Raw genomic sequence first — 13,618 nt, 5'->3', positions numbered from 1 at the left:
TAGTCTTTGCTGCCTATTACCATAAAAGATTGAAATTCGATCTCAGCCCAGTGATTTCCAAGGGACAATCTGAGTATCTCAGTAAATTGTCCTTTTCTCTTATCATATTGTTCCAAAAATATAACCCAGCCCTGGAAATATGGCTACCCAGCAATAATTTTAAATCCTTAATTCCCCAAAAGTTGTGTTTTGGTTGAATATAACGTTTGAAAGATAAACCAGGTGCTTTGAGTTGTTATTTCAGTAAAACACAAGCTTTGCTGCTGTTAACATTAATATGTCACCTGGGCCACTGGTACATTTGAATCAAGTGACAAAGGATAAGAAGTTTTCCTTAGGAAACACAGCAGAGCTAACTTTGAACCTGTAACTGCTTCTGCAGGGGAAGTAAATTTTATATGAATTTTGTGGAAATGTTAGTTAATCAGAATAGGAATTTGACTGTAGGATAAATAGAGAATTTTTGCTTAGTATTTGGAACAAATCATTCCAGTCAGCAACAAAATATATATAGTCACATTTTGTCCTAAGGTATTTCTCTAGAATACTAACTACTGAGACCTGCTACCTGTTTATAGTTCCTTTCACATAATTTCCTCCACTTTGTTAGACGTTTTCAGTCGCAGAGTGGGTGGATCCATAGGAAATATAGAGGAAGGCTTACTTTTTGTTTTGTTTTGAAGCAAGCCTCGTTTCTCTCCCTCTCCCAGGTAATTTCAGTTCACTACTTCCCCTCTCAGGATGCATTTCTCCTCCTCAGCGTTATTGAAGAGCCCAAGAACTTACCTTAGAAAATTCTAGAACCCACCAGAGCACACAGCACAAATTTCTGTTAACTCTTTGAGCAATAATGTCATCCCAGTATTATCATAGCACCTCTAGGAAGTTCTGTTTATACTTGTGAGACTCAGAGAAAAAGTTAACTGACTTGGCATTATGACAATGTTTGGATCTTGAAAACTTCCCAGAGGTACCCAGAGCACACCTTGGGAACTACTGCCATGGACTGGTGTTATGGAGTTCTGGTCTTCTGGCCTAATGGGAATCTGCTTTGTTCTCATAACTGTGTTGCTCCCAGGGACCCTTCACCTGTGACCTTCTGTGAAAGTGCAGGACTGTAGGTATCAGAAGGATGTTTCTCCATGGATCCACAACAGGACAGGACAAAGAAATTCCAATGAAGAAGAGTCTCACCCTAGGGTCTGTAAAAACCTAAAACCTCCCCACTCCCCCATTCTGTTTTTCTGCCCCTATTTGGTATTACATGGAGTCCTTCTGCAGCCATAATTAAAGCCTGCTCTAGTCTGCGGAAGTCTCTGCCTTCTTTCTCTCCTTCCATCCACTTGATCTTCCCCAACACTCATGCCTCAGTTTCCTAAATACCCCCACACTGAAATGGGTTTTGAGATCCCCAAACTCAAGTCCTGTAGTCCCAAGTAAGGTCCACCCATTAAGCCATCACATGGCAGATAAAGAGGCATGGTAAAGTTCAGAATGTGATATAGGAACTCAGTCGGCCAGATACAGAGAAGCCATTTTCAGAGTGGTTGAATGGGGAGTCTGTATTAGAAAGCCAGCCACTGCAGGTTGACTCCTGACTCAAAGACTCGCCTATGTCACCTCTAGACTCTTCAGAGCTGAGCGAAAAGCCCCCGCCACCCAGCAAGGTGCCAGAACGGCAGTGAGAACAAGGTGATGTTATTTAGACCCTTGTACCACAACTGAGACAAAGAATTTGACACACAGACCTTGTGCTGAAGATACAAAACTGGAGCAGAGTTGTGCAGATATACTCAGTCTCTTTTCTGAAATAATACTGACATAACTTTTTAAAGTACTTATTTGTTCTCTCTCATCAAAGGCTGTCAAGCCATGGAGGGTTTCAAAAGCAGTTTCTTACATCTCACTGCCTTGTGAAATAAAAAGTGTTGAGGCAAAAGGGAAAATTGATTAAGGAAAGTTAAAACTTTACATATCTATCAGGCACGGGTGGCTCATGCTTGTAATTCTAGGTGTGCAAGAAGCTGAAATCTAAAGTTCACAGTTCAAGGCCGGCCCAGGCAGGAAAGTCCATAAGATGCTTATCTTGTGCAGGGAGTTTGGCCTATTGGTAGAGTGATTGCCTAGCACGCACGAAGACCCAGGTTCGATTCCTCGGTACCACATACATAGAAAAAGCCAGAAATGGTGCTGTGGCTCAAGTGGTATAGTTCTAGCCTTGAGAAAGCCCAAGGACAGTGCCCAGGCCCTGAGTCCAAGGCCCAGGACTGGCAAAAAAAAAAAAAAAGATGCTTATCTCTAGTTAACCACCAAAAACAGAGAGAGAAAGAGAGAGAGAGAGAGAAGAGAGAGAGAGAGAGAGAGAGAGAGAGAGAGAGAGAGAGAGAGAGAGAGAGAGAGAGAGAGAGAAAGAGAGAGGAGAGGTAGTAACCTGTCAGAATTAGCTGTCTAATTCTGTTTTTGGTTTTTTTGTATGTTTGTTTGTTTTGGGGGGCAGGTCCAAGGGCTTGAACTCTGAGCCATGGTGCCTAGCATACTGGATTCTTTTTAATGTTCAAATTTTTGTCAATTTGGTTAATGACTTATGAGATCATTTTAATGAAAAAGTAACTGAAGAAAAAAGTTATGGAAATAAAAATGATAAGAATAAGCCGGGCACAGTGCTCACATCTGTAATCCTAGCTACTCAGGAGGCTGAGATCTGAGGATCGAGGTTCAAAGCCAGCCTGGGTACTAAAGACCAAGAGACTCTTATGGCCAGTTAACCCCTAAAAAATGGGAAATGGGGTTGTGGCTCAAGGGTAGGGTGGTAGCCTTGAGCTGAAGAGCTCAGGGACAGCGCTCTGGCCCAGAGTTCCAGCCTCGTGACCCCCCCCCCCAAAAAAATGATATGGTGATCTGGTAGCATATAATGAACAAGATAGCCATTTTAATATCGTGTCAGGCTTTCTTTTCCTTCCTTCCTTCTTTCATTCCCTTACTAAAATTAGCATATGGTAGAAAAATAACCTGCTCAGCCTTGCTCTGGAAACTGGAACTAGCACTTAATAGGAAACCACCTACTACAGACTTCTCCTTTGATCTAAGGAAGATTTATTGAAAGTCACAGAAAGAAGACATTTATGTTATTAGGACTCTGGTTCAATATAATAAATGCTTATAGAATGGTATCTATTTCTTATAGATGCCCCAGTTATTTGAATGTGTTTAAAGTATTCCCTTATTGGTATCCCTTGTCCAATGTAGTCCTGGTGCAGAAGGGGCACCCAAGCCAGTGACCCAGAGGCCTGTTGGGCGGGATTATTTCTTGTCTGTTTAATACCTTTTTGTCCTGGTAAACCTACAAATAATTCAGGTCCTACACACATTTCATTTTATAGTGAACAATATTTCCACTTCCACCTCTTATCCCATTTACTCTAGCTTTACTTTGAGGCATTGGAGTTTGAACTCCTGATCTTAGATTTGATCAAATGGGTCTCTACCACTAGAACCACCAGCCCTGCTTTTGCTAGTTACTTTGGTAGTCTGCCCCCAACCAGTTCTAGCTCTTCTTTACATTGGATGGGCCACAGTGGGCACAGCTGCACCGCAGAGGTAAAGCAGTGGGGACAGATGATCCCTGGCCAATGTCATTTGATGTGTACCTTAGTTTAGCTCTTTGATAAAGTTCAAAGAAGACACTCACCTCTTAATTAGTGTCCTCCTTTAAGTAAAATGTTCAAGTCTGGTCAGCCTAACATTTTCTAATCATTTTTATTGCAGCTTCAAGTTCCTATATAGGGAGACAGACCAAGATTCAAAACCTAGGTCTGCTGTGGAGGGAACGCTACCCTACAAGAAAATAGTGTTTATAAGGCCCTAAGGAAACTCATTTTGCATGTGCTGATGGTCTAAAATCTTGTATTGGTGGGTGCAAAAAGGCCTCTGTTTTTGTAGTTGTGTTGCCATAGGTCCTAGAATCTGATGGCCTTGGGCAAATATTTTCATTTTTCTATTGTTCCAGCTGCCATTTTGTAAGCCAGGATGATAATAGTGCCACCTAAAGGTTAAAAGATAGATTAGAATGAGGGCAGATAGCACTTAGTTCATCCCCAGGTAGATACAGAGATGTCATTCAGTATTTTCTACAAAGGCTGAGTTTAGTCATCTCATACTATTATTGGCTTTCGTTCACAGGTGACAATTTCTGACTTTGTCACCCAATTCTGAAAGGCCATAACTCGCTATTATCAAACGTTCATTTTGGTGTGATGAAGGGCAGGAGTCTCTTTCATTATCCAGAGACTCCCATGGCCCAACCACCCATGCAAACTGGCCAGTCTCGAAAATCCCCTCTTGATCCCTGCCCTTTCCAACTGGCTTCCTTAGCTCCCCAGCACATGACTGTCTAAGGTGAACTTGTATGATTTACTACAGGCCCCCTTTGGAGTGATCAATCAGTCTATGCCAAGACTAGCACAAGGCTGCTGGCTCTGTCTTCAGTCCAGATCTCATCATCCATGGGGCCAAGACACCGACTGCCAGTCAAGGGCATGGAAAAATCTTGCAATACCACAGGGCCAGTTCTTACTCAGGAAAATTCCTCCTGTTTTTTTAAGGGCCCACTTAATTACCTAAATGCCTTGCGCATGCATGGTGAAATATTACCCTACAAGAAAATGTTGCTGATAGTGCCCCTGAGAAAACTCATTTAAATATGCTGATGACCTAAAATCATGTACTGATGGGTCTTTACAAAGAGGCCTCTGTGATTCAGTAGTTATGTTGCCACCAGTCCTAGAATATGGCGGAGAAGAAGTTCTCAACCTCATGGTGCCCTATCCAGTGCCTTGCCAAGAGAACTTGGTCAGCATAGAGATTGCCAGGCCTTTGTCCTTGGGACTGCTGCTCTCATGAAGGGGGTGTTGACACCAAGAAGCTGGGCAATGCCACCGACCCAGGAGGATGGGAGACAGCCATCACAGACTTCACATGCAAGCTCCAAAACTGGTATGGCCTGAATCTTCTACGCCATAGGAAAGATGGTACATGGCACTCAGGGAAGCATGGGCTTTTTTTTTTTTTTAAGGGTATTTTATTGACCAAAACCTAGACACATCGTAAACAGAGCAGTAGCAAAACATGGTAGCAGCAGTGGTTTATGAAATGCTATCTTGGCTGTGTGTGTTCCTGAGGTTTGAACTCAGAGCCTGGCGCCAGCTATAAAAGTGCTCAAACATTGAGCCACCCCGAAGTCCTCCTTCCAGACCCAATTAAGTTTTCTACTCTAGAAACTTCTTTCATCTCAAAGGCAAGACAAATTCATCTCAGTAGAAAGACTGGCCTCCAGCCTTTGCTACATGACAGCCACGGCCCTTCAGTTCAGGAGCCACCATTTTCCAGCATCCCCATCGCCACATCCCCAGTGTCAGGTGGCCCTACCACCTGCTCATGCCACAAGCACCGTGTCACGCTCAGTTCAGCCTGGTCCCTGAGCTCACATTTGGTGACATGCAGCACATTCTCATACAGGGAGGCGTCAAGGTCAAGGGCACCCACAGTGTGATGAGGTCACACCTCTGTCCCCACCATTCTCCACCAACCCAGACGCTGCTGTGCAGAGCCTGTGATTTCAGAAGGAAGATTAACCTTTCCCAACATTTGCATGGAAATAACCCTCACAAGATGGATGGCAGGATCAGCCCTTCCCGGACCCCAGGGGGAAAACCTCACCAAGCACCAGGCGCTGCACACTGGGACAAAGCCATACCACTGTGCCCAGTGTGGGAAGGCGTTCAGCCAGGCCTTTGGGCTCACTGTTCACCTCAGGACACACATCCAGGAGAGGCCGTTTATATGTGGCACATGCCCACAAGTCTCTTAGCACATCAAGCCTTGCACACTGGTCACAAGCCCTACAGCTGCAGTGAGTGCAGGATGGCATTCAACCAGACCTCCAACCCACCACACACCTCATGACACTCACAGGGGAGAGGCCGCACCGCTGTGCTCAGTGCGGGAAGGGGTTCAGACAGAAAATTGACCAGGTGTGCCACCACAGGACGCAAGTAGAAGAGACGGCCAGGGCACTGCACACCCAGGATTAGCCAGTGAACCAGACTGGAAGCTCTTTTCATGGATGAGGAGATAGAATGGCACGTTACTCTGCAGGACAGGTGACAAGGGGGAAATCCTAAAGTCCTTTAGGGTTCACAGCAGAGAAACATGTGTTCTCCTACAGAAAACTTCCATTGGTGTCCAGGCTTCCCAGCTCCGTCTCCGCCCATCTAGGCTCTTGCCTGCGCTCCCACTTTCGGTGCCTTCCCATCCATTCAGCTCCCCTGGTGTGTTCACATCACTCTGTGCTACCCAGGGCTTTTCCCCGAGCTCCAACATGGAAATCCCACTTTCTCTGGGAGGGGAGATTCTCACGGAGTCCAGGTTCCTGTAGTTGTCCAGCATGATGTCCCTGTACAGAGTCACTCCTCCTGGGTGAAATCCACAGCCATGTCCCTGAATGGCAACATCCACACAACGACCACCACTCCACGCGGTCCGCTCTGGGTGTGTGAGGTGCTGCGCGCAGCCAGGGGAAAAAAAGAGCATGGGCTTTTTAAAAGCCATAAGTCAGGTTATGGAAACTTCATAAAAACTTCACAGTTAGGGAAACTTCACAAAAAGTCAGGGAAAGGCTGAAGCCAGGCATCAAATTGATATGAAAGCCATTTTAATTGGAGCTCATGGTTAACCCATGGTTAGTTTGTAGAATCACTGGACACATTCTTATTCTACTCCCCCATCTCACATGTGGCTCCCGCTCACTTAATAATCAGAAGGATTCAGACCACAATGGAAGCTATCGAGCAATTCTTGCTATCCCGTGTAATAGTTCTCATATCTCAATGACTTAAGTTATATCCCAGAGCGGGGAATGTAGACATAATTATCCCTCCCTAGAACTGTGTTCAATGTGGCTAGGTGAGGCTATTCACTGAGATATGGATTTGGGGCAGACCACATGGAGTTATCTGGACTGGTAACAGAAACCCCAGAGCTAAATTTTGAAGCTACACACCTAGCTTGGAGTTGATATTGTATCTGCTTGGTCTTGCTTTTCTGATGAATGACCTGTTTGTATGTGTGTAACAAGCTTGTATAAAACCCAGATTTTCCCTTCCCCATTTTGCTGCTTGCCTGGTTCAGGTCACTGATAATAAACTGCTTTATCCTATCTGAAAAGTAATGTTGATCTTTGCCTGTTCACGTTGCTGCAACAGTAGGGTAGAGGTATGAACCCTTGCTTTTTATGCTTCTCCAAGAACAAAGCCAAGCACGAAACCTCCTTGGTAGAGCCAATACTGTTAGGCCTTGAGAAAGGAAAGTGGGGTGTCGGGTGGAAAGGACCACGGGCGACAGGGCAGACATAGCCCAATGTGTGGCTCCTTCCCATAAATTCTAGCCTCCTCCAGAAGCCTCGGATATTTGCCTTCATGTGGGAGACAGCATTGCAAGCAGTCTTTTCTGTGGACAGACATAGGGGAGATACCCAGACAAGGGATATTGTTCAGGCTCCCTTCCCTAGCAGGCCTCAGTCTTCAGACACAGGAGAAATAGGCATTAAGTAGAACAGAAGAGGACTGGAGATCTTGTTTAAGACGGTTCAATTATTCTCACCCACCACAGAATGCCCAGGCCTGCGTGAAAACTTTGATATTTTTGCCAGAGTAGCCACTAAGTGGCCAGAAAACACTCAGTCTCTTCTCACTTACACCACCACGCAACACCCACTCTCCTTTCTCAGGGCCTAATGGTATTGTCTACACCAGCTAGGTTTCATGCTTGGCTCTGTTCTCTGAGAAGCATAAAAAGCAATGGTCCCATCACCCTTCTCACCTCCACCCTGCTCTTATGGCAACTCGAACATAGACTAAAGCAGTTTATTGCCAGTGACCTGAGCCACTTTAGCTCCAGAATGAGTGGAAACTAAGTTGGAGAGCTTAGCTTACCTGGAAGAGCTTCAGCTCCCTTTGAAGAATTGCTACATAGTAGTAACTTCAGGACTAATTCATATTCCCCTTTAACACAAAAATAAGCATAATGGGGGCCGGGAGTTTGGCCTAGTGGTAGAGTGCTTGCCTAGCATGCATGAAGACCCGGGTTCAATTCCTTGGTACCACATACATAGAAAAAAGCTGGAAGTGGTGCTAAGGCTCAAGTGGTAGAGCTCTAGCCTTGAGAAAGTCCAAGGACAGTGCTCAGGCCCTGAGCTCAAGCCCAGGATTGGACAAAAAAAAAATAATAATTATAATGGGGCTGGGAAGATAACTTTATGGTAGAGTATGTGCCTACCATGCACAAGAAACTTGGTTTAATCCTCAGTGCAAAAGGAAAAGAGAGAAATGAGATTATTCTGGCATATTTACATTAAAAGCTTTGGTGTACTTGTGGGTGGGTACAGGAGGGGAAAATGAAGGAAGAAGTGACATTATCCAAGAAACATTGTATTTATAACCTGACTTATAGACTTCTAACCCTTTTGGTGCAGCTCCTAAATAAAGACAATTTAAAGAAAAGAGCTTTCATATTCCACATAATGCTCAAACTTTTGACACCAGCTAAGAGGCTACACTTTCTTGCCATGCATAAGGTTCTATGACTATCAGTACAAAAGTTTGGCCTAGTGGTAGAGTGCTTGTCTAGCATGCACGAAAACCAGGGTTTGATTCCTCAGTACCACATACATAGAAAAAATCTGGAAGTGGTGCAGTGGCTCTAGTGGTAGAGCACTAGCCTAGAGAAAGGCCAAGGACAGTGTTTAGGCCCCGAGTTCAAGCCCCAGGGCTGGCAAAAAAAAAAAAATCTAAAAACCCAAACCTTCCAGAATGTCTCTTTTCTTGAGTTCAATGTACATTAGGGTGAGATTTGGGCACACTGGAGATATGTAACCAGAGAAAAAAGAAGAATGAGGAGAATCTTTTATATGAGGAAAAACAGGGACTTCCCAGTGTCCCCTTTCCAACTGCCAGGAATTTCCTAGGGTCTTGAAATCCAGGACAAAAAGCATTTCAAGAAGTTTTACACACAAAAGGAGAAACTCACAAAGTAGAAATTTCATGGTGTTTGTTTAGCAAAATAAGGAGGAGAACAGGAAATAAGGCGTAATTGCTGACACACACGAGGTGTGGTATGTGGCATGTGCCCTTTAAGCTGGAGCTTTCCAGAGGAGAAACCATCTGCATGTGGTTACCATCCTGGTTTGGTTATTATTCCAACAAAGAAAAATGGGCCTAGGATGAGTTATATTGTTGATCAAAACATGGAGAAAAATGGCCAAGAGTGGGCATGTTTTAGCCCAAAGATGTACATAATGGCCGTAGTAACATTTAGGCATTTCTTTCTGGTAGTATAATCCATTTATCAGATATGCTATTCTGATTGAGTCATCTTACGCATCCATGCATTTTGCAACCTCATTAATATCTAAAGGAAGGGAAGGTGGTAAAAGAACTACTTGTTGCTAGAGGGATGCAGTGATTCACACCTGTAAACCTACCTGTTCGGGAGGCTGAGATCTGAGGATCAAGGTTCAAAGCCAGCCCAGGCACAAAAGGACCTGAGACTCTTATCTCCAATTAACCTCTAGAAAATGGTTTGACTCAAGGGTAGGGTAAAAACCTTGAGCTGAAGAGCTCAGGCACAGTGTCCAGGCCAAGTTCAAGCCGCATGACCCAGAAAAAAAAAAAAAGAAAAGAAAAGAAATACTGGTTGCTCTTAGTAGTTTTTAGCTTTACTTCCTGTTGTCTTAAAATTTTATATTTGGTACTTGGTATGTTGTATATCCATTTATTTATGCATTTGAAAATGAGAAGGTAAGGGAAAACAAGATGAGTGGGAGGGGGTGGGGGAGGGAAACTGGAGAAAAACCTGGGAAGGGGTAACAATGTTCAAGAAGTAAATCACCCATTACCTGATGAGTATAACTGTAACCCCTCTACACATCACCCCAACAATAAAATAAAATTTTTTAAAAAGAAAATAAGACTGTATATTCATATTGATACACACACACACACACACACACACACACACACACACACACACACTCCTGGTCGCCTTGTCTACCTATCCTATCTCAGAGGATCTCAAAGGTTTACTGCTTGGTCATTGCTGATAGTTTCTCTTAATGTGGCTGAAATGAACACCTAGTAAAATGTGAATGTTGTGTTTTTGTTGGCAGTATTTTCTGCGTTCTGTGTCCTTTCTTAGGTTTCTTTAAATGACATTCATTTCCTATAATTGTATTTCAAACATGCCTTGGTATATATTATTTTCCTCATTTGACCTACAGGTGCTTTCGTAGAATATTATTAAAGTGTGACTCGCTAGAAATGTTAGTTTCTCTCTCTCTCTCTTTCCCTCCCTCCCTCCCTCTTTCTCTTTTGGCCAGTCCTAGAGCTTGAACTCAGAGCCTGGGCGCTATATATGTGATACCAAGGAATTGAACCAAGGGCTTTGTGCATGCTAGGCAAGCTCTCTACCACTAGGCCATACTCCTGGCCCAGGTTTCTCATTCTTTTTTTTTTTTTTTTTTTTTTTGCCAGTCCTGGGCCTTGAACTCAGGGCCTAAGCACTGTCCTTGGGCTTTCTCAAGGCTAGAGCTCTACCACTTGAATCACAGCACCATTTCTGGCTTTTTCTATGTATGTGGTACCAAGGAATCGAACCCCAGTCTTCATGCATGCTACACAAGCACTCTACCACTAGGCCTAGGCCAAACTCCGGGCCCCCAGGTTTCTCATTCTTATGCCAGACTTTTTCTTTTTCTTTTTTTGTGCCACTGCTGGAGCTTGAATTCAAGGCCTGAGTACTATCCCTTGAGCTTTTTTTTGTTCAAGCCTAGCACTCTATCACTTGAACCACAGCTCCATTTCCAGCTTTTTTGAGTAGTTTATTGGAGATAAGAGTCTTGTGGATTTTCCACTGCAGGCTGGCTTTGAAGCATGATCCTCAGATCTCAGCCTCCTGAGTAGCCAGTACTACAGTCATGAGTTTCAGGTGCCTGGCTCTCATACCAGACTTAAACAATGCTATTTCATAGGCACTAACTTTTGTTTCTTTTTTTAGTTTTTTATTATAATTAATAGAAGGGTTACAGTTATATTCGCCAGATAGAAGGAGCATTACTTCACACACATTGATACCCCTTCTCATGTTTTTGTCCCCACTTACCTCCCTACACATGTAAGCATTGAGATTAGGTCCTATGGAGTCCTGTTCTGTTCCGGAAACCATTTCTTTCTTTCTTTCTTTTTTTTTTTTTTTGGTTTAAGAAAAGTTTTACTAATGTGTTAATATTTCAGCAAAGTTAAAGTTATTGCAACAGGTTTAAAAGGCAGACAAACACACTACCAGACTCAGAAATTAAATTTGTAAGACTAAATCCAGTATTAGCATCTACAATATCTCTGAAAGTTGGAACTTTTTAACTGCTTCATTCTCTAATATATTCCTTAACTTTCTCCCAAATACAATGCTCTCAAATCTTGAAAAAAATGGAGGACATAAACTCCAATACTAAGAAGGTACAGACAAAAGAACTAGAAATCTTGATTGAAGACTTGAGAGTCTCACACGGAAGTCACTTAGCTCACTTTACTTGAACCAAACCTAAAGTTTCTGTGTACTGAATACTGTATATGAAGAGAATATGGATCAGAAAGCTTGTGAACAGATTAAAAATTAGCAATATACAGTATTATTCCTATCAAACTTTTTCTCATAAGTTATATTTATAACAAAACTATAATTAAGTATTTATTACACTGTATTACACACTCAGGAACAGAGCAAGGGACATTTGTGTGTTTGACAGTTGAGCATCCACTTCCTTGTGCTTACTTCTTTGTGTAAATGAACAAGCAACACATACCACATCTTCCCAACATCCAAAGGTAATGTAAATCAACCCATGTCTCCAAAGAAAAGAATAAACATTGCATTAAATACTGATTTAATTAGCAATAATTGCTGTAATAAAACAAGCAACCTTATACTTTTTCTTTTTTCATTGAGCTTCAGCTTGAGAAACTGAACAGCAGAAATAAATCTTAAGATTTGAATTATGGCCGAAATGGTAGTTCGCTGAAATCTCAGAGATGCATTGGCAAAACCACAGACATAATATGCACCTCACCTGGAGAAAAGCTTTTTATCAATCTGAATTTTGACTAAGATACAACTTCTTGAAATTTAAAGCTACCAGAGAAACTGGCTCAAGGAATGGAGAGAACCAATGACAATTTCTTACCCGGTAGAAGGTAAGAAATGAACTTTGCATCAGGCCCTCAAACTGCATGCGTTATTAAATGACTATGAATTTACAAAGTGAAATGCTCCATTGTATTTTCTCAGAAGCTAATCAAAAGATTGCAGAGTCCTACACAATTTGGAGACACAAAGTGATGCCGAGTGACTAGAAGTCACTTCAGGTGTGGAATTTTAGAAAGTTAGTCCTTGGCGTAATGGCACCATGGCTCTGGCAGCAGATACAAAGGAATGATGCTCTGGAGAGGAGGTAGGGACACTGTGGACAGATGAGGGTTCCAGCTGGAGGTGGGATCTTTAATTTATGGCTTATCTTCCACTGCTCAAACCTCTGTCTTCATAAATGGTAATTTCAATCTAAGAACTCGAAGTCCTCTCTCAATGGGGTCTGTCAGAAGGAGGCCTTGGGGAGCATATATCTTCTCATTCTGCTCTTGAATATATTTGGAGACTTTCTTCAGAACCTTCTCATAATGGGTTTCCATGCACCAGAAGATGGTATATGCTGTTAAACAAGCCAAACAGCCTTCAAGACATGACTGGCCCCCAAGCTTCTCTGCTTCTGCATAAAGGTTAGAGTTCTAACAGTTTCCTCAAACTGCTGCCTATCAATCCGGTTCTCCAACTCGGCGGGGAACTTGGTCTGGAACTGGCAGCGCGTGCCACTGCTGTAGTCTCGCTGAATGAAGACCTGCGGCCTCATGGCCAGGACAGGACCCGCCGCCCTGCAAGTTCGGAAAGGAGGGGCACCATGATCAGATCCCCGGCCAGACCATGGTCAGATCCCCGGCCTGGCCGCGGACTGGCCCGCCAGCCCCCAGGACCCTCCCAGCGCCCGAAGAAGCCCAAGCCCTGCTTCCCGCCTCTCCCTTTCACCCATGCTGCTGCAGGGTGGCTTAAACTACCCCGCGCCCCCGAACATGCAGGTCCGGTCCCCGGAAACCATTTCTTGCCCTTGCACTTCTAGCCCCAAAATAAGAGACCAAAGCCAAGATGGCAGTGGCAGATGGCGTCTTTGGTGTTCGAGATGCATTTGGTCCTCATCGCAGCTCTTTGCCCAGGCATACCTTGCCCTTTTACTGGAAAGGACGTTTGTACCCATGTTTACCTCATAATGGAGATATCTCCTAGCCTTTATCGTTCCTGAATTTTATTTATTTATTGCCAGTCCTGGGCCTTGAACTCAGGGCCTGGGCACTGTTTTTGAGATTTTTTTTTTTTTTTTGCCAGTCCTTGGGCTTTCTCAAGGATAGTGCTCTACCACTTGAGTCACAGCACCACTTCTGGATTTTCCTATGTATGTGATACCAAG

At 43.6% G+C, this 13,618-nt stretch overlaps 1 pseudogene; it reads right to left on the bottom strand.

The window, feature by feature from the left end:
* Positions 1-12,573: 12,573 nt before the first annotated feature.
* LOC150058343 (golgin subfamily A member 7 pseudogene) lies at positions 12,574-13,408 on the bottom strand (annotated as a pseudogene).
* Positions 13,409-13,618: the final 210 nt, after the last annotated feature.

This window comes from Megascapheus bottae, chromosome 10 (genome assembly GCF_031878675.1).
Source record: "Megascapheus bottae isolate mThoBot1 chromosome 10, mThoBot2.hap1, whole genome shotgun sequence".
Lineage (NCBI taxonomy): Eukaryota > Metazoa > Chordata > Mammalia > Rodentia > Geomyidae > Megascapheus > Megascapheus bottae.
Note: the sequence above shows the minus strand (reverse complement) of the source record. Positions and strands in the feature narration are given on the sequence as shown.